This window comes from Ursus americanus, chromosome 17, assembly GCF_024610735.1.
Source record: "Ursus americanus isolate L20-20 chromosome 17, mUrsAme1.1.p, whole genome shotgun sequence".
Taxonomy (NCBI): Eukaryota; Metazoa; Chordata; class Mammalia; order Carnivora; family Ursidae; genus Ursus; species Ursus americanus.
In genome coordinates, this window is record NC_142143.1 from 15238680 (window position 1) to 15260944 (window position 22265).

The window sequence follows — 22265 nt, forward strand, 5'->3', positions numbered from 1 at the left end:
AACTGCCCTGCTCTCCCAGCAGCCCCCAGCTGGTCGCCTCCGAACGTGCGCACGCGCGGCGCCCACCCCGTTCTGCTCCCGCCCCTTGGCCCCCTGGGTGCCTCCGCGGGAACCCCTGGTCCGCCTGCGCGCGCGCCTTGTCCTGGGGCCTTCCGCCCCCTTTCCTCCGCCGTCCAATCAGATCGGGCGAGGGGCGCGGAGCCCCGGCAACGCGCTGGCGGCGGCCCTCACGGTTCAAGCACTCTCCCAGCGACTTCGCGAAGCTTTCGTTATGCTGCGAGTAACGGTCGGTCGGAATTCAGAACCTTTGCCCTAGGGACGGTGGGATGGTGGCCAATTTTTCGGGCTCGCTCTTAGCCCCTGGGCTTCAATCTTCCTTTCTCTGCTTCCCCTCACGAGACTGATGAGCTGGGCCTTCTGTCAGCCCTTCGCTGTGGGGCTCTCGACGCGCCCTTACTGCCCAGGTGACAGAGGTGGCGACAGGGACGTTGTGGTCGTTATTATAAAGCTGCCCTGCCCCTGAATTGGCAGTAAGAACCGCTGCAGTTGGTGCTGGTCGCCCGGCTTCCTGCAGTGCCGAGGGCTCGCCAGGCACTCGAAGAGGAGAGTGGGTGTTTGGTAGTGGATAGAGAAGTGAGTCGGAAGTTAGAAACCTGGCGTGGCGCCCCTCCCTCGCCACCTGCTGACTAGCAGGGTGCCTCTTCTCGCCTCCCCGCCGCGGCAGAAGCTCTGCCTGCCGTTCTGGAAGGTGTGGAGAAGCGTGTGGCGCTGAGATGACGCTGTCTGCACCTGAGCTCTGTGCGATGGAAGGCGTCTCACTCTTAACTGCAGGTGTTGTGGGGACGGAAGGAGAGGAGGGGCGCGGAGGCTGCTCAACTAGGTCAATGGGACCCACTCACCTTTCTCCGCCCCTCCTTCCGCAGCTTAACATGAAGAGGGCAGGAAGTCCATCATAGGTTTTTTGAGAGTATCAAGAGATGGTGGGTGTGAAAGGGCTTTCCAAAATGTGAATTCCTGTACAAGTCTGAGATCTTCCTTCACGATCCAGTCAGCAAGACAAAACACACGCGAAGCAACCAGTCAGTAACCTCACAAAATGTCCCCCCCCCCCGAAAGCAAAATAATCAGGATGATGCAACCGAATAGTAACTGGTGACCAGGCTCAGAAAAAGACACTCTAACCAAGGAGAACATCCTGGAAGAAGCTAACTTTGACCCAGGTCATAAATGTAGTGGACTAAATATAGTTTATGGTTTCAGTCTGGTCATCGATTTATCAAAGCAGCAAATCAAATCCACTTAGACTGTTGATCTAAGACTATCAGGATATTTTAGTTTTCCAGAACTTAAAGGGGGGAAATTAACAAATATTGTCACTTTAAAATACAATTTGGTTGGGCGTGCCTGGGTGGCTCAGTCAGTTAAGCGTGGGACTCTTGATTTCCGTTCAGGTCATGATTCCATGATCCAGCCGTCTCCGGCTCTGCCCTGGGCATGGAGCCTGCCTAGAATTCTGTATCGCTCTGTCCGTCCTCCCCCCTCTCTCTCTCTAAAAAAAATTACAAAAATAAAATAGGTAAAATATGATTTGGATGATTAGCAGGCTCTGAGGATTGTGGTGTTTACCCAAAATGTGAAGATTTGGGTACTTACTCTATTTTCTTATTATCACAGAAACCTCTGTCCTTAATATGTAACTTTTCCAGGGTGAACACTAGGCGGAATTATAAAGTGGACAGTTAATACTGTTCTTCCCTTGCACTTCTCTCTACAAGAGAATTTAATCAGTGTTAAAGTATAAATGATTAATAAAACTGAGGCGGTTCCTGGGAGATTGGACATTTTTACAGTTATTAAAGTTGTAATCCATAGCAGTGGTTAAAAACCACCACATAAACCAACCAAGATGGAGGTAAGCTCTTTGGGAGGTTGTGAGTTCACCAGAACCTTATAAAACTGCCAGTATATATAGGTAGGCATGTATTCCTTGTAAGGCTGACCCCATTGTTTCTTACTACCTCAGTTTTCAAACTTGTAAAAGTGAGTGGCACCCCTCCATGCCCACCCACCCCTAGATCTAAAATGAAAATATTATGATCATGATGAAATGGCTTCTACAGAAGGATGCTATCTTGATTTGGGGTACCTTGGTGTGGCAGAAGGAGCCTCAAGGAAGTCAGGCCCTCTTCATTGTGTAGACTGAGTCCACACAGGTCTTGATTCCTGTTCTGTGAAATCTCATTCTCAGATTATTAAAATGAAGCCATTTCTAGATGTTATTTTGAAAGATTGTATAATGTTTTAAAATGATGGGTCCATGGAGCCTTCAGTCAATAATTTTCTTTTAATGGAATAAATTCGAAGTGCAGCCTATATTAATTATCCAGTCTCTTAAAGTGCTTAGTTTTCCTCTAGTTGGTTACACACAGAGAGCCTTCTGCATTATTGAAAAACTAGAAATTAGATGTGCTATTGCATGCTTAACAAGATGGGGCGTTCAAAAAGTAAGGGCCAGAAAGAAGCAAGCTGTACACCAGAAACATGAAAGCAAGAAATTATTTATAGGCATTGAAGTTGAAAGTGATTCCAATCCAACTTTCTATCACATAAATCTACCTCCTAGCATGGACACAATAATAGTTTTCATTGTTGAGTTGTAGACCACTCTTCTCAGTGTTTCTATGTGAATTCATTTAAATGACAAATCACTTGGTATAAGGTCCACATACTTTCCTGTGTTCCATCATGTTTTTATGAATGTGTTGCATTATCCTGGCATTTTGAAGTGAGCTGGACAGTTAACAGCTTTATATAGATTATCACCCAATGTAAATTACTTTGCTTTTCTATTCTTACTTTCTTACTGTTCTTTGACTTTCCTGGCACAGTTACCTGACTATTCTTGGTTTTCCTTTCTGCGCCCCAATAGCTTTCTTAACCTTTTCTGTGATAGAATCATGGTTTATTTGACACAAGTCTTTTTAAGATTTTATTTATTTGTCAGAGAGAGGGCACAAGCAGGGGGAGCGGTAGGCAGAGAGAGAAGCCGGCTCCCTGCTGAGCAAGGAGCCCGACTCGGGACTCGGTCTCAGGACCCTGGGATCATGACCTGAGCTGAAGGCAGACGCTTAACCGACTGAGCCACCCACATGCCCCTTGACACAAGTTTTTAGCACATATCTCATTCCTCCCAGTAATCCAATGAGGCAAGTACTGTTATCCCCATATTCATATGAGGCATAGAGAAGTTAGATAATTTATTCAAGGACCCACAGCCAGTAAAGAGCAGATCCTGGAATCAAACACGTTTTTTTCTCACTCTACGGCCTAAGTTCTCAACCACTATATTCTGAGAGAAAAAAGCAGTCCCTGACATCAAAAGGCTGACCTGGTGCTATCAGCCAGGTCTTGGTGTTGCTAGGAGCTGGCCTGGTGTTTAGCTAGGCCTTGATGTCTCCTTTGGAACATAAACAGTTTCAGAGAACATCAACATCAGAAAAGGCCACTGCATGATCATGATGGATCAGGACAAAAATAAGACTACTCCATAACCATGTCTGAACATAGACAGAAACATGAACCTATCCAAGCCACCAAATGGAATATCTAAACTGAAAATATCAAATAATGGGAGTGACTGTTACCTCTTTGCCAATTACAGCTTTAGCCTCATGCTAGTCTTCCCTCTTTCTACAAAAGATTTATTAAGATATTCAATCATAGACTTACCCCTGCTTCCTGACAGCATCCAGTTTAAAGCAAAGTTCCCCAAACCATCTAACACAGATCAAAATCTTAGTATAAGTCCTTCCTCTTACTGAGACATGTCACTGATGCCCATGGTGTGTTCTTTCCCTCATTGAAATGAGTAATAAGCGCACCTAGTTGAACCACTGGTGTGTTCCTGGTGATCCCTGGCTAGGGAGCATTGACAGTTCTTTCTGGACTGTCCTATACAATGCATATCTAGAGCAGAAAGCACACTACTTATGCATTTCTTGCCAAAGAAAGTGGGAACTGTCCTCCCATCTCTAGCCATAGGATTGTCACACCAAAGCTAAAGGATGTCCTTCATTTTTGTAGATTCTATATAGAGTGTCTGATAAATGGAAACTTACCAAAAGATAGTGAAAAGAAAAGAAAATGTTGGAATAATCGAACACTATTTTGCAAGAAAAAAAGAACAACCTGTCAACCCATACCTTGCCCCACATACAAAATAACTCAAAATGGATCATAAATCTAAAATTATAACACTTTTAGAAGAAAACATAGGAGAAAACCTTTGTGATCCTGGGATATGCAAAAAATTTCTTACAGCACCTGAAGTTCCATTAAAATAATTTATAAAAAATGTCTGCTCTTTGGATGACAGTGTTTAGAAAATGAAAAGACAAGTAACAGACTGAGAGAAAATGTTTGCAAAACATATCTGATAAATGACTGTATCCAGAATACATGAAGAATTCTACAACTCAATAAAAAGACAGGTAAACCAGTTTTAAAAACATTGGGGTAGTTAGGGCGCCTGGGTGGCTCACTTAAGTGTCTGACTTCAGCTTAGGTCATGATCTCAAGCCTGGGATTAAGCCTTATGTTGGGCTCCCCACTCAGCAGGGAGTCTGCTTGTCCCTCTCCCTCTGCTTCTCCCCCTCCCCCAACTCGTGCTCTCTCTCTTTAAAATAAATAAAATCTTTTTTAAAAATTGGGGTAGTTGAATGATCACCACAGGAGATATATGGATGGCAAAAGAAATGATATCATCATTAGTCATTAGGGAAATGCAAATCAAAACCACAATGAAATATTATTCCTTGGTCACAATAAAAATAATTCCAAGTGCTATTGAGGATATGCAGCAACTAGAACTCCCAGACATTGTGGATGGAACTGCAGAATAGTAGAGAGACACTTGAGTAAACGGTTTGGCAATTTCTTATAAAGTTGAATACAAGCTTACCATATGACCCAGCAATACCATTCCTAGATATTTACCCAAGAGAGATGAAAACATGTTTACACAAAAACCTGGACACACATTTTATATTAGCCAAAGACTGGAAACAATCTAAGTGCCTTTTAATTGGTGAATGGATAAGCAAATAGTGGTTTGTATAGACAATGGAATCTACTCATCAATAAAAGGAACAAACTACTGATATAACAATATAAATCTCAAATGTATTCTAAGTGAGGGGCGCCTGGGTGGCACAGCGGTTAAGCGTCTGCCTTTGGCTCAGGGCGTGGTCCCGGCGTTATGGGATCGAGCCCCACATCAGGCTCCTCCGCTATGAGCCTGCTTCTTCCTCTCCCACTCCCCCTGCTTGTGTTCCCTCTCTGGCTGACTGTCTCTCTCTGTCAAATAAATAAATAAATAAAATCTTTTAAAAAAATGTATTCTAAGTGAAAGATGCAAATACAAATACCTATATACTGATGTTTCCATGTATATGACATTCTGTAAAAGCCAAAACTGTAGGGAAAGAAAACAGATTAGTGGTTGCATGGGAAGTGTTGACTACAAAGTGGCTTGAGGGACTTTTTTGGGTGATGGGACTGTTCTGTATCTTGAGTGTGATGTGGGTTACACATTGCATCTTTCAAAACTCATAGAGTTTTGGGGCGCCTGGGTGGCTCAGTCAAGTGTCTGCCTTTAGCTCAGGTCATGATCCCAGGGTCCTGAGATCAAGCCCCATGTCCCCATGTCAGGCTCTCTGCTCAGTGGGGAGCCTGCTTCTCCCTTTCCCTCTGCCTACTGCTCCTCCTGCTTGTGCTCTCGCTCTCTCTCTGTCAAACAAATAAATAAAATCTTTAAAAAAATAAAACTTGTAGAGTTTTGAAGAAATTTTAAAGAGCAATTTTATTGCATGTCAATTATATCTCAATAAGCCTGATTTTAGAAAAATGTTGAAATCGTAAAAAAGTTGAGATGAGGTAGGGCCACAGGGCACTATGAATACAAAGACAACAACAGTAGCCCACCTGATAATTAAATTCTAAATTCTAAATCTTAAAAAGATAAATTATTAGTGCATAATTCACATTATGAAAGAACTTGTCCTTTCTTTTCTGTAAAATAAGTTCATGGTGCATTGAAATGTTTTTGTACAAGGGTGCCTAAGTGGCTCAGTCAGTTAAGTATCTGACTCTTGATTTTGGCTCAGGTCATGATCTCAGGGTCCTGGGATCAAGCACTGAGTTGTGCTCCCCACTCAGTGGGGAGTCTGCTTGTCTTCCTCTCTCTCTGCCCCTCCGCCATGCTCATGCTCAAGCTCGCTCTCTCCCTCTCTCAAATAAATAAATAAGTCTTTAAAAAAATGTTTTTGTACAAATGAGGAACTACTTGGTTTATAGTGGAGTAACTTAAAACTGAAGTTCAAAGTCACTGCCAACTGATTATCACAAATTAAGATAAAACATCTCTGACACTAAGGAGCTGTGGGAAAATATATTTGGATTTCAAAAACTCTAATTTACAGCTTTGCGGGAACATGTTTATTGCGCAAATTAGTTTCCTAATGCTGTACTGTAGAGGTAAAGACATTTGAGAGCGTACCAGTAGCCAATAGTGGTCAAGCAGGCAAAGTAGGCAAAAGTATGTAAAAACATAGAAGCAAATTGAGCATCTTTGAACTCAGGTTGTGTTACTGATGGGGTGCTCATCAAGTGGGCATGCCATGAAGTGCTGCTGTGTACGAGCATATGTGGCTGCTCTCCTTTGGACCTAGGAAAAGGGGATGAAGATGAGAATATTTGCTTATCCATTCACCAATTAAAAAGCACTTAGATTATTTCCAGTTTTGGGCTATCACAAAATGTGTGTCCAGGTTTTCTTATAAACATGCTTTTATTTCTCTTGAGTAAATATCTAGTTTAAGAATGATTTAAAATGTCCTAAAACTTTTATAATCTCTATCATATTATGTAGAGATGAAGCAGAGATACAGGTGGATTAATTTGATATTAATTTCAGAGTCCATGCTAATGGCCCATCCTGGACATCACCCACTAGTGCTCAGAAGACCTCCTTTTGATGGACTTTCTCGTTTCCCTTTTCAGTGGTGGCCAGGATCTTCATTCTGCTTTAAGTGCTCCAGGCGCCCTCTAAGAGGCAGAGAAGACTGCATAGTCCCTGGAAACCTTCCAGTTTCACTTGCAGAATTCAGCCTCACTCATAGTTCTCTGGGTGAGTATGAATCTTCACCAGATTGCCATAGAGCTCGCTGCTTAAAGGGTCTCAATGCACCAGGTTGTTTTATTTACCAACTCTTCCAACATCAGTAGCTACTGTTGTCTTTGTTTTCCTGAAGTTTCTTGACAGGGATTCAAGAAATTTTTTCCTGAAGAAGAAAAATTTTGGAGTCAAGCATTTCATATCTGGTATGTCTTTGGGGTCAACCAGTTGTAGTTTGATAGCTTTCATAAAGTCATCTTTAATTTGTGTATTCCTAGTTAGGAACTCCATATCATCAGATTTCCCTCGTATCTCTTCTTTCTGCTCAGCTATAGTGAATTTTAGAGAAAAATCTCCATCTGACTTACCCCATTTTTTAGCCCTGAATTCAAGTTCCTCTTTGGTGTTTGTCAGTTCTTTTTCCAGTTCTGCAATTTTGTCCAAGTCTCCTAACCTAGAGCTGGGACAGAGAGTCTATAATTGTTTAGAGATTCTCTTTTATTTCTTTTGTCAATTGATCTTCTTTTCATCTTTCAGCCATTGAAGATTTGTCTGGCTCATCTTTCCCTATGACTTAGAATTTTCTCAAGCCCAGGGTAGTCTGCATTTTTTGCAGTCTCTCCCCTAACTCCTCCAAGGTCAGAAGAGACAGCACAGCCTACAATGCGTACACTGAAGTTAGTGTTCTCTTTCCCCAGTAGTTCCAAAAAGGAGGGAATACAATTATTGAAAAGAAAACAACAAATTTTTAAAAAGGATTTCATTTATTTATTTTAGAGAAGGAGCATAAGAGCAAGCAGGGAGGGGGTGGGGAGGGGAGAGGGAGAAAGAATCTGAGGCAGACTCTATGCTGAGCGCAGAGCCCAATATGGGGCTGGATCGCAGGACCCGGAGATCATCCCCTGAGCCAAAACCAAGAGTCAGATGCTTAACTGACTGAGCCACCCAGGCGCCCCAGAAAACAATTTTAATACAATTTGTGGTAAGGTTGAAATAATGTGGATGGTTTCATAGACTATTGCTATATTGCGATCTTAGGAACCATTTTATTGTAGGAAATTGGTTTCTAGAAAGGGATCATTTTGTTATGAGAAAGAAAAACCCATTTGAGCTAGAGTCAAAAAAAGGAGGTGAAATTGGGAAGATGATAGTGTAGACGTCTCATGGAAGGCAAGGACAATAAGTGTAACCAGACTTCATGAAGGTCTATAACCATGAACTGGTGGACTCTCTATGATTGAGGAAGTTGCTCATGGATATGGAAAGATAATAAAAGTTATCTTAAATATATATATATAAAACTTAAAGTTATATCTAAAAGATAACTTTTATTATCTTTCCATATCCCTTACCGGATTAGCTTCAAACCAGCTTTCCTACTAGAATTATTGGGACTCAAGTCTATATGCCCAGGGAAAACAACTTATATATCCCAGTTTGAATCTGGTTCTACCCCTGGTTCTAACCCTCTAGAGTAGTAGAATGCTAAGTACCCTATAGCCTGATTCTGCTGCAGGCCCTGCTCTTCCTATGGGCTGTTTGGCTTTGGTTTCTCTTTGAATAGTTTCTCTCATTAGTTGAGGGAACTGCTATAGCCTTTGTTTCTTGTAGCCAGGATAATCTAACCAAAACATTGGGCATTTCTTACATACCATCCATGTGTTTAGCACTAGAAGATAGGTGATATAAATCTTATCCCTAGGTAGTTCACTCTTAAGGCAAGACATAGGCACATTAAGCATTTATAAATCATTGAAGAATAATGTAAATAAATGTCAAAATGAGTGGTCTGGCACTGAGGACTAAATGAATACAGAAAAGATAGATATGGATGTGGCCTGCAGAGAGCTTCTAAGATAAGGAGGTGGAGGAAGTTATCTTTTAATAAATATTAAGTGCCTGATTTTGTAAGGACTTGAGCTGGATACTTACAAATAGGCGGAGTGGAATGGTTGCTATTTTCCACCCATATCTAGTATAGATATTAGACCCATGAAGGGAACTAGTAATAAAAACTTCACCTTGGGACAAAGCACCCAAAATGGTAGCAGAGTTCACCTGGCAGAAGCCTTTTCAATGATAAAAGAGTTAAATGGCAATTGGTGAAGATGGGCAAGGTGGAGTTTTAAAAAATAATACACAGTAGAGCAGCCCGAAGTTGAACCATAGGGTCTTCATTGTCATCTGCAATAGTCAGGTTGAAAGAACCTGTGTGTTTACCCTGAGATGGGAGACTTACTGAGTTAACATTTTCCATGTGACAGCATAACACAGACACAGTCTGGGATTTGTGCAAACTACAGTAAGAGAGCCTCTCAGTTTGGCCTGTGTTTGGGTACAACTTCCCACCTATGATTTAGGCAATACTGTATGCATTATAAAGAGTATGGTCTCTCTTTTACAGTTGAAGAAAAACCTGAGGATATCTAGTATCTTAAATCAAGTCCTCTGTAATTAGGGAAAATGGATTTCTCCTAACATGGAATACTAATATCAAACAATATGCAAAGGCAAATGAGTTCCAGGAGAGGAAACCTTGTTTTAGAGCAACTTTTGAAATCTGTCATCTATACTCACAAATCCTTCACCAAAGTGTGAAGGAGCCAACATTAATCTCTCCCTAGATCTAAAACTGTCATGCTAAAATTTGTTATTGCTGATTCCTTGACCTACTTTCCTTCTTTACTTTGAGGGCACATCCTTACATGGGGTCTAATCATTTATTTGCCAAGAGATTAATTAGCTTTTCAGAGCCTCTGTGCTAGTTAATAGTCCCAAAATAGACCACTAGTCCCACAGCCCAGTGCTTCTTAGGAAGATGGATTATAGGAGTGACAAAATTTGAGCAAGATATATCTGTCAATGCCTCTACGCTTATAAAAGGTGTGACCTCCAACCCCCTCGGCTCAGTTGGTCTCTAGTGGCTTGCCTTAATTATGCCCCCTGCCTTCCTTCAAGATTCCTGGAGCTTTGAGTAGATAAACCTAAGTTTCAAGGTGATGTGACTAGCAATATGATACGGTGAATCAAAGTCCGGGTGCTATAACCAGACTTGGGTTTTAATCATGACTCTGCTGCTTTGGTCAGGTTACTGTCTGGGCTTCTTTTCCCTGATATCTAAAATGTAGACTGATAGTCCTCATCTCCTAAGATTGTGATGATGATCAAGGAACAATGTATTAAACTGCTTACCCACAGAGTAAGAAGTCGGTATATAGTAGCTGTTTGTATTGTGATAGACAATTGAAGCACAACATCTTCTGCCTTCAAGCTATTGATGCTTGGGAGTAAATTGGATCCACTGGGGCTGTCAGAGCTTCAGGGGAGCTGAGAAACATGGATGTCTTTGACTGAATTGTTGATCAATATAGCAGAATCTAAATTTTTCACACTGTACCCAAATCCGTAAAACTTATAGCACTCTATTCCTATAACTTGCCTTGATGCTTCGATTCTCTTTGATGGTAGAAGAAAAATCACAAATTGCCAGTTATTATAGGTAACTCAGTCTCTTTCCAAAATAAAGAATCGTTTTAGAGTCAATTTAGCCTCTTTAGGGATAAATGCTTAGTCTTTCAGGGTGGTCTTCCCTACCATACCTCTTCCCAAGAGGCTGTGTGTTGTACATGACCTCATGGCAATGCGGAAGAGGTGGCTGCCCTGTGAGTGGGTTCTTGGGTTCTCTACTAGGTCTTCACTGGTGTTTTAGGCTTACGAATCTCATGTTTCAGTGCTTTCTCATCCTGACTTCTAAACATTGAGACCCAGGGCTCAGGCTTCAGTTATCTTAATCAAAAGTGACCCCCTAGGTTGAGTAACTTCAATTACTCTTCTAGTTGTTGTATCATGGCTTTAAATATTATGTATATGCCAATTACTCCTAAATTAATATCTCTAGACCAGACCTATCCCTTGAACTCCAGGCTTGTATGTATAAGCAATTGTCTACTAGAAGTCTCCAGATAAGATGTATAACAGGCATTTCAAAGTGGATGTCCAAGCCCTAATTCCTGATCTTGCCCCTCAAACCTCATATTTCATCAGTCTTTCCCAACTTAATTGATGACAACTGCATCCTTCTAGTTGCTCAGTTCAAAAACTTTGGAGTCATCTTGAGCACTCACTTTTGTTCATAGCTCACATCCAGTCTTTGGGGGAACTTATTACCTGTACCTTCAAAATACATTCTGAATCTAATCATCTCTCACCATTTCTGTTGCTACCACTGTGGTCCAGATCTCCATCATTTCTCACCTGAATTATTGCAGTAGTCTCCTAACCAGTCTCCCTGTTCTCATGCTTGCACCCATATAGTCGGCTCTCAACAAAGTATTCAGAGTGATCCTTTTACAATCTCAATCAGATTATGTCAACTTCTCGCTCAGAATCTTCCAGTGGCTTTGCATCTTATTCAGAGTAAAAGCCAAAATCCTTTTGCTTCCTACAAAGGCTTTGTGAGAGCTGTACTCTTTCCCCGTATCTTGCACCTTGACTTCATCTTCTATTCTTGCCCCCTTAAACACCCTACTCCAGCCAGCTTGGTCCTTGCTATTTTCCAAACATGTCAAGTACTCTCCTTCCTTGGGGGACTTCATACTTGCTATTCCCTTTCCTAGAATGCTTGGGATTTCTGGCTTCCTCCTCACTTCCTTCAGATCTGCTCTAATATTAGGGAGGTTTTCTGTGACCAATGTATTTGGTAATGCAAAACCTAGAAGTTGGCCTCATCTAACCTCTTTAGGAATATATAACTAATAAATCTTTAAATCTAATATAATTTTTTAAAAAGATACTTAAAGTGATACTGTAAGAAAATGATGAAAAGGGGCAACAAAATTTCCCTGAGGGACAAAGAAACTTAACAAAAAAATGTTGACCCAAAGCAAAAGAAAACAGTTACCTAATATCCCAGTGTGAATTTTCAGAAACTCAGTGCTTTAGTTAAACCTAAGAAGGGAAGACACATGGCAGAAGTAGAAGAGCTAAGGAAAGAAATGGTCAGATAATAGGAGGTGCTAGCTAGATGATAGGAGGAGGTGAAGCATTAAGTGACAGGTATCAAAGAAGAAACAAGAAAAACAAAACCATTACAAAAAATAAAGACTAAATTATAAGAAGCACAAGCAAGACTAGGCATGACTGAAAGCACAGTTAGGGCCATAGAGATTAGAAATGAGAAAAGGAAAGATGAAACAGAATAAAAGAAAAACATAAAAAAGACTAGAGCAAATGGCAAATAATAGAAGACAGGCAAAATACTTAATTCTCCCCTAAGAAGAAAAGCAAAACAGTGGAACATAGAAATATTTATAAGCAAAATTTAAAAATATATTTTTTCTGAAAAAAACTAAAATCTACATTTTGACTGATACATAATAATTTAGGGAAACTTTGCTCAATAACGGCCAACACAATATTCTACTAAAATCATTGGACGTTAAAAGATAAAGAATATAACTTTGAAAAGAAAACAGCATAAAATCCTCATGATCTTGGGTTAGACAAAATACAACACCAAAATCACTTAGACACAATACCAAAATCACTTCCAGAAAAGACAAAATTGATAAACTAGACTTCATCATTAAAACTTTTGTGCTTCATGAAACACCATTGAAGTAGAAAGACAAAGCATGAGAAAATATTTGCAAATCATGTATCTGATAAAGGACTTGTATCCAGAATATAGAAAGACCTTAATAATAAAAAGACAACCCAATAAAAAACCCAATGAGCAAAATATTTTAATAAGCACTTCACCTATAAAAGATATATGAATGACTAATAAATGCCTGAAAAGATGTGCAAAATCATTAGTCATTAGGGAAATGGAAATCAAAACTATAATGGGGTACCACTTCACACCCACAAAAATGCCTATCATCGGGACTCCTGGTTGTCTCAGTCAGTTGAGCATCTGTCTTTGGCTTGAGTTGTGATCCCAGGGTCCTGGGATCAAGTCCTGTGTCAGGAGGGAGCCTCTTTCTCCCTCTGCCTGCCACTCCCCCCGCCTGTGCAAGTGCTCTCTCTCTCTCTCTCTCTGATGAATAAATAAATCTTAAAAAAAAAAAAGAGTTTTTATCAAAAGATATGCTACAACCTATGGTGATTTTACTATAGCCATAGAGAAACTGGAACCCTCAGACATTGCTGGTGGGGGGTATAAAATGGTCCAACCACTTTGAAAAACAGTTTGGCAGTTTCTTAAAAAGGTAAACAAACTTACATAAGACCTAGCAATTCCACTCCTAGGTATCTGCCCAAGAGAAATAAAAGCAAATATTTCCACAAAGACTTGTATGCAGATGTTCCTAGCAGAATGATTCACAATAGCCTAAATGTCGAAATAATCACAATGTTTGTCATTTGGTGAGTAGATAAAATATAGTAGTCATTTCTCATTATTCATGGATTCTACATGTGCAGATTTGCCTACTTGCTAAAAGCTATTTGTAACCTCAAAATCAATAGGAATTTCCTGGCCATTCTTGGATATGCACATGTGCAGAGCAGCAGAGAATTTGAGTCACCCAACAAACATGTTCCTAGCTGAGGTCAGACTAGGCGACACTCTGCCTCCTTGTTTCAGCTCTGTTCCTGTACATAATTGTCCTTTTGCAGTCTATTTAGTGCTATGTTTTTCACATTTTCTTGTGTGCTTTTTGTTGGTGATTTTGTTTAAAAAAGCATCCAGGCCTAGGGCTGAAGTGCTGGCTAGCATTCCTACACTCAAGAAGGTTGTGATGTGCCTTGTGGAAAAAAAGACTTGTGTTAGAGAAGCTTCATTCAGGCATGAGTTCTAGTGCTGTTTGCCATGAGTTCAATGTTAATGAATCAACACTATATAGTAAATACGGTGTCTTCAGACAAAAACACACACAAAACAAGGTTATATATTATTAGTTGATGAAAAAGACATGTTGCAGGAACCACCCCCGCATTTCCCCTATGGTCAATGAGTAAGTATTCACTAAATTCAGTGTTCGAAGTGATTTTATAGAACATAACTACCAGGAACAATGAGAATAGACTGTGTATCCATACAATGGAGTACTGGTTAGCAGTTAAAAAGGACCAAGCCACTGGTAGATGCAACAACATAATACGAACCTCAAAAACATGCCGTGTATGTAGGAGAAATGAGAAATTGAGACCCAAAGGAACATGCCAATTCATAAATGTACAATTAGATAATTTTATTATTGAGTGAAAAAATACCAGAGTACATACAAGTTACCTGCAAGTGGCTACAAAGCTACAGTGGATTTTTAGTTCTATTTATCTGGAAATAAAGCTACAGTTGTTATACATCATCCTACTTTTAATGGATAGAAGCAAGTTTTACATTTTTGTTACTAGGTGCATTGAGCTCACCCTGACGTCTTTTTCACAATACTTTATCAGGCTTACTCTGAAGTCCTGATTTTCATAATTTATCAGGCTTACTTTAATATTCTGTTCTTCATGATTTTTATCAGTACCTCCTGTGGTTGCCTCTGCCAGTGCTTCTAGTGCATATGATTCAACATTCCTCAGTAATGTTTCCCACTTGTGAAAGAATCCAGATGCAAAAGACTACATATTACATGATCTCATTTATGTGACATTTCCAGAAGAGGCAAATCTCTTTTAATTTTTTAGCTTTTTCTAAGATTTTATTTTTAAGTAATCTGTATGTCCAACATTGGGCTCAAACTCACAACCCCGAGATCAAGAGTCACATGCTCTATCGACTGATCCATCCAGGCGCCCTGGCAAATCCCTTTCTAAAATTGGGATATAATTGACATGTACTGTTGTATTAGTTTAAGGTGTACAACATAATGTTTCAATAGATGTATAGACCGTGAAGTGATTACCATGATAAGTTTAGTTAACATCCATCACATTTTTTTCTTGTGAGAACTTTTAAGATCTACGCTCTTAGCAACTTTCTAGTATGCAATACAGTATTTTCAACCCCGGTCACCATGCTGTACATTACATCACAAGACTTACTTATAACTGGAAGTTTGTACCTTTTGACCACCTTCCCCATTTCGCCCGCCCCCTCACCCCCCACCTCTGGCAACCACTAATCTGTTCTCTATATATTTGAGTGGCTTTTTGTAAAATGTTTGTTTCTTTAGATTTCATGTATAAGTGAAATCATATGGTATTTGTCTTTTTCTTTGTGACTTATTTCACTTATCATAATGCCCTCAAGTTGCATCCACATTGTTCCAAATGACAGAATTTCCCTTTTTATGGGTGAATAGTATTCCATTGTATATGTATACTGCATTTTCGTTATCCATTGATGGACATTTAGGTTGTTTCCATGTCTTGGCTATTGTAAATGATTTTATACTGAATATGGGAGTGCAGATACCTTTTGAGATAGTGATTTTGTTTTCTTTGAATAAATATCCATAGTGGGGTTGTTAAATCACATGCTAGTTCTGTTAATTTTTTTAAGAACTTCTATACTGTTTTCCGTAGTGGCTGTGCCTTATATTCCCACTAACAGTGCCCAGGGGTTCCTTTTTTTTCCACATCGTTGCCAACACTTGTTAGTTCTTGTCTTTTACTAATAGGCGTTCTAACAGGTGTGAGATGATTATTTCATTGTGGTTTTGATTTACATTTCCCTGATTATTAGTGATATTGAGCATCTTTTCAGATACCTGTTGGCCATCTGTAAGCTGTTTTGGGAAAAATAGCTCTTCAGATTCTCTGCCCATTTAAAAAACCAGATTGTGCCTTTCTGCCCACGGACACTACCAAGTCAGCACTGTGAAAGTCTCCCCTCCCACCACCGTCATGTCTAAGTCAGAGTCTCCCAAAGACCCTGAATAGCTGCGGAATCTCTTCATCGAGGTTTGAGCTCTGAAACAACCGATCAGAGTCTGAATAGCTGTGATGAGCCATGGGAACACTTATGGACTGTGTGTTAACGAGAGATCCCGACACCAAGCGCTCCAGAGGCTTTGGGTTTGTCACGTACGTCACTGTGGGGGAGGTGGATGCCGCCATGAATGCAGGGCCGCACAGGGCGGATGGAAGAGCTGTGGAACCAAAGAGGGCTGTCTCAAGAGAAGATTCTCAAAGACCTGGTGCCCCCTTAACTGTGAAAAAGATTTCTGTCAGTGGCATTAAAGAAGACACTGAAGAACATCATCTAAGAGAGTATTTTGAATAGTATGAGAAAATTAAAATGCTTGAAATCATGACTGACCGAGGCAGTGGCCACAAGAGAGGCTTTGCTTTTGTAACATTTGATGACCATAACTCTGCAGACAAGATTGTCATTCAAAAATCCCACACTGTGAATGGCCACAACTGTGAAGTAAGGAGAGCCCTATCTAAGCAAGAGACAGCAAGTCCTTCATCCAGCCGAAGAAATCAAAGTAGTTCTGGAAACTTTAGTGGTAGTCATGGAGGTGGTTTTGGTGAGAATGACACCTTTAGTCATGGAGGAAACTTAGTGGGCAAGGGGGCTTTGGTGGCAGTGGAGGTGGTGGTGGATATAGTGGCAGCGAGATGGCTATAATGGATTTGGTAATGTTGGAAGCAATGCTGGAGGTGGCAGAATATAATTTTTTGCCAGTTACAACAGTCAGTCTTCAAATTTTGGACCCATTAAAGGAGGACATTTTGGAGGCAGGAGCTCTGGCCCCTTTGGTGTTAGAGGCCAGTACTTTGCCAAACCATGAAGCCAAGGTGGCTGCAGTGGTTCCAGCAGCAGCAGTAGCAATGGCTGAGGCAGGAGGTTTTCAATACTGCCAGGAAACAAAGCTTAGCTGGAGAGGAGAGCCAGAGAAGTGATAGGGAAACTACAGGTTACAACAGATTTGTGACTCAACAGATTTGTGAACTCAAGCACAGTGGGGGCAGGGCCTAGCTGCTGCAAAGAAGACATGTTTTAGACAATATCATGTGTATGGGCAAAAAACTCAAAGTCTTTGTGACTAATTGTATAACAAGTTATTTTAGTTTCTGTTCTATGGAAAATATAAAGCATTCCAACAACAGGTTTTAATGTAGGTATTTTTTTGCACCCATGCTGTTGATTGCTAAATGTAATAGTCTGATCATGATGCTGATACAGAAATGTGTCTTTAAAAAAAATAAAAAACAAAAAATAAAAAATAGATTGTTTTTCTATTGAGTTGTATGAATTCTTTATACTTTTTAATATTAGCCTCTTATCAGACATATGATTTGTAAACATTTTCTTCCAATCCGTAGGCTGGCTTTTCATTTTGTTGTTGGTTTCCTTGGCTGTACAGAAACTTTTTGGTTTTATGTAGTCCCACTTTCTCATTTTTGCTTTTGTTGCCTTTGCTTTTGGTGTCAAACCCAATAAATTATTGCCAAGAGCAATGTCTAGGAGCTTACTACCTGTTTTCTTCTAGAAGTTTTATGGTTTTAGGTCTTATGTTTGAGTCTTTGATCCATTTTGAGTTAATTTTTGTGTATGGTGTAAGATAGTGATTTAATTCTTTTGCATGTGGCTGTCTAGTTTTCTCAGCACTATGTATGGAAGAGACTGTCCTTTCTTCATTATATATTTTTGGCTCCATTGTTGCAAATTAACTGACAATATATGCATGGATTTATTTCTGGGCTTTATTCTGTTCCACTGATCTATGTGTCCGTTTTTATGCCAATACCATGCTATTTTGATTGCTATTGGTTTGTAACATAATTTGAAATCAGAACATGTGATGCCTCCAGCTTGGTTGTTTTTTTCTCAAGATTGTTCTGGCTATTCAGGGTCTTCTGTGGTTCCATACAAATTTTATAGTTATTTGTTCTATTTCTGTGAAAAATACCATTGGAATTTTGATAAGGACTGCACTGAATCTGTAGATTGCTTTGGGTGGTATGGGACATTTTAGCAATATTAATTCTTCCAAAAAACCCCAATATTCATCCTCCCAGTTCATGAGCAGCATGGACTATCTTACTTATTTGCATCTTTTTCAGTTTCTTTCGCCCATGTCTTATAGTTTGCAGTGTATAGGTCTTTCACCTCCTTGGTTAAATTTGTTCCTAGGTATTTAATTTTATTTATCTTAAAATTAAAAAAAAATTTTTCTTAGTAATTTCTACACCCAATGTGGGGCTTGAACTCATAACCCCAAGATTAAGAGTCATATGCTCTCCTCACTGAGCCAGCCAGATGCCCCTCTTCCTAGGTATTCTAATCGTGATTCAGTTGTAAATGGGATTGTTTTTCATAATTTCTCTTCGTGATAGTTCATTATTCAGGTATAGAAATGCAATGATTTTTGTGTATTGATTTTGTATCCTGCAACTTTACTGTATTTATTAGTTCTAACAGTCTTTAGGGTTTTCTATATATAATATGTTATCTACAAATAGAAATAGTTTTACTTCTTCCTTTCTGATTTGAATGCCTTGTATTATTATTTTTTCTTTCCTAATTCATCTGGGTAGGACTTCCAGTACTATGATGAATAAAAGAGAAGGCAAATCTTATAAGGATAGAAAGTAGATTGAAAGTAGAAAGTTAAGGTGGTTGCCTGGGACTGGGAGATGTGAATAGGGATCGATTGCAAATGGACACGAGGGATCTTTTTGGGTGATGAAGATATTCTAATAATGGATTGTGGTAATGGTTGCAGAACTATATAAATTTACTAAAAATTATTATATTGTTCACTTGAAATGAGCAAATATTATGGTATGTAATTTATTCCAGAGAAAGAAAGAAGGAATTATTTAGGCAGCCAGGTAAAAACATCAAGTCACTTTTAAGGGAAAGAAAATTAAGTTCTCCTCAGAAATATACGACTTCTCACAGAAACATTCAACACCAGAAGACAATGAGGCAATACAGCGAAAGAAAGTGTAGCCAAAATTATCAAATTGAGCCAGTCTTTTTTCCCCGTCTCCCATGGTCTTCTGCAATGTGACCTTGCCACTCTCCCACTAAGAAGTGGGGTCTAATTTTTCTCCCTTGAATCTGGGTGGGCCTTAGGGACTCTCTTGTAACCAAGAGAATGAAGTGAAAGTGATGTTGTTGACTTCCAAGTCTAGGTTAAAAGAAGTCTTGCAGCTTCTATGTCGGTCCCTTGTAACACTCCTTAGAATCTCTCTCAGGATGCTCCCAGGTACCAGGCCATGAGAAGACAAACCACATGGAGAGCCACATGGAGATGCTCTGGTTGACAGCCCCAGCTGAGCCCAGGTTTCAAATCATCCCAGCCCAGGTGCCAAACTGAGTAAAGAAGACTCCAGATGATTCTAGACCCCAGCTGTTTCAGTGCCCCGCCCACCAGAAGTTATAGTCTTTTCCCCAGCTAAGACCCCAAACCTCATAGAACACAGACAGTTCATCTGTGCTGTATCTCATGCAAATCCTCACCCGCAGAATCTATGAAGATGTAACATGGTTTTGTTTCCCGCCACTAGCTGGGGGTGCTTTGTTAAGCCACAAGAGATAACCAGAACAGCAGGAGTATGACAGAAGTGATACTGTGTTCTTCTCATTTCGAACAGTCAGTTGGCTCATGATTTCAATGTCTCTTTACTCATGATGTTCATTTGATCACTTGTCTAAGGTGGTATCTACTATAACATTGCTCTTCCCTTTGTAATTAGTAAGTATTTTGTGCAGAGGTATTGTGAGACTTTGTAAATATTCCCATTCTTCATCAAATATTCAATTAATTTGCTTACTTAAATCAATATGGACTCATGGATTTCTCTTTTAGTCAATAGATTATCATTATTTATTCTGATGCTCAGATTGGCCTAGATTTTGCTAGTGGGAGCCCTTTTAAGTTGCTTCCCATGCCCTTTTGACATGTGCCCATAACTCTTGAGCAGTTTCTAACTTCCTGTACAAGATGTTCCAACTTTATCTATGGTATATGGAAACCAAGATCTGGCGCTGGGTAGGCTCATTGCTGTTAGGTTGTACAAACACATATTTATTGATATGTTAATAAAATCTATATTTCTCTATGTCTCTATATTGACAACCATAAGTTTACACCAATACCTCTGATTTGAAATTAATGCCACAAGGGGCGCCTGGGTGGCTCAGTCGTTAAGCGTCTGCCTTCGGCTCAGGGCGTGGTCCCAGGGTCCTGGGATCGAGCCCCTCATCAGGCTCCTCTGCTGAGAGCCTGCTTCTTCCTCTTCTGCTCCTCCTGGTTGTGTTCCCTCTCTCTCTGGCTGTCTCTCTCTCTGTCAAATAAATAAATAAAATCTTTTAAAAAAAATGAAATTAATGCCACAAGGTTCATTTTTGCCTTCTCCCTTTCCATATTTATTTATCCTTTCTCTGACAATGAGACACCTGGTTCCCACTACCTTTAATGTATTTACTTATTTGATTAATCGCGCTCTATGTAATCAACCTCTCGTTGCCAGTGTGGCCCCATCTTCCATGTTGGGGCCTTCGTCCACTTGGGCTTCTGTTCCACAGGAGTGGTCACCCTCCTACACTAACATCTTCTTCACTCCATATGGGCTGTAAAATCCATTCTGCTCCCACCCCACATGAACATCTTCCCCCAACCCTGTGTCCTTACCCTGCTGTGGAAACCCACCCTGGCATCTAGTGGTCTTGGACTGAATTGTCACAAAGGGAAAGAAAAGGGAAAGAATAGGGAGAAGGGGAAGAGAAAGAAAAAAAGAAAGGGGGAACTTACCTATTTTTAAAGTTACAAAAATATATTTTAAAAAAGTTTTTAAGTATAATACACAAGAGCAAACAAGCTTCTTTTTAAAAAATAAATTATCACATCCATAGCCAATTACAACTACATCTTAGAGCAACATTTGTCTTTGTTTACAAATTCAGCAGCGGGCGATAAAACCTAACATCTCAAACAGATTGCTTACTGTTCATAATACAAACACATGGATATGTCTCAATTCGCATTTTAGGCATTTTAACTTAAAATGCCTAGAGAATCACATACATTAAATTTGTCATTAAAAAAGTTAATTAAATCACAATTTTAAGAAAAATCAAAGACTGTAGAAGTCAAGATCACTTGTAAGAAATTGATTTTTTTTTTCAGAAGTCTTTATCACTGAAACTGTATAAGTATACAAAGTAATGAGATGTTTTCCTTTCCCTTTCTTCCTGGATGAAGGCACTGTCACTGCCTGTCACTGAAGAGCAGATACTGCTTTGTTGCCAGTAAGTAAACTTGATGCAACAGTATTACATATTGCATCTAAAGGCAGAGTTGACAACTGATCCCAATGTAGGACAACCATGGTTTACATATGTACTGGCCTGGATTTTTTTTTTTTAATGTGGTGTCCATAAATAGTACTTTTTAGAGCTTTGTGACTCATTTGACTAAAAACAATACAAATCAGGTAGAACTCAAAAAGAGTTTACTAACTCAAAAAAAGTTTACTAATCAAAGCTCAAGAATAAAAATAAACACTGGATAATGAACTCAATACCTGACAACAGTTACTGACAAATTCAGTTACTGATAAATACTCCAAAACATAACCTCAGGAGGACCACATTTATTTTTCTATACATAGAGCAATCATTTACTTAAATTATGACGTGATTGTTTTCAAAAGTGTGTTTATTTAGGGAAATAGTGATTATAGAAAAATAGTTGAATTAATTTGCCAATGAAGTTGCACATTCTAACAATAATCCACATCATCTTAGATGTTAAGTATGTGGTTTCATAAAGTAAACAAATTCAAAGAGCAATTCAATAGAATTAAAATAATTGCTTTACGTTTCCATGAAAACCAAATAAGTATCACATTTGAATGATCTATACTTACATTTTTGGAATCTGGCCAGTGTTGAAAAGGTTGACCAGGTTTTTTATTGCTCACAGCAGAGGCTTGGGCAGTGGAATATTTAGGTAGAGCATTTGCCATCAAAAATTCATCAGATGGGGCACCTGGGTGGCTCAGTTGGTTAAGCGTCTGCCTTCAGCTCAGGTCATAATCCCAGGGTCCTGGGATAGAGCCCCACGTTGGGCTTCCTGCTCAGCAGGGAGTCTGTTTCTCCCTCTCTCTGTGTGCACGTGCTCTCTCTCTCAAATGAATGAATAAAATCTTTTTTTTGGGTGCAATTTAATGT

General features: G+C 39.7%; 1 pseudogene across 1 annotated transcript; it reads left to right on the forward strand.

Moving 5' to 3' along the window:
• Positions 1–13: 13 nt before the first annotated feature.
• On the forward strand, positions 14–21286 carry LOC123780663 (heterogeneous nuclear ribonucleoprotein A1-like; annotated as a pseudogene). Its single transcript, XR_015727105.1, has 3 exons — positions 14–286; positions 7060–7186; positions 15837–21286. The product of XR_015727105.1 is annotated as a heterogeneous nuclear ribonucleoprotein A1-like (transcript).
• The last annotated feature ends 979 nt before the right edge of the window (positions 21287–22265 follow it).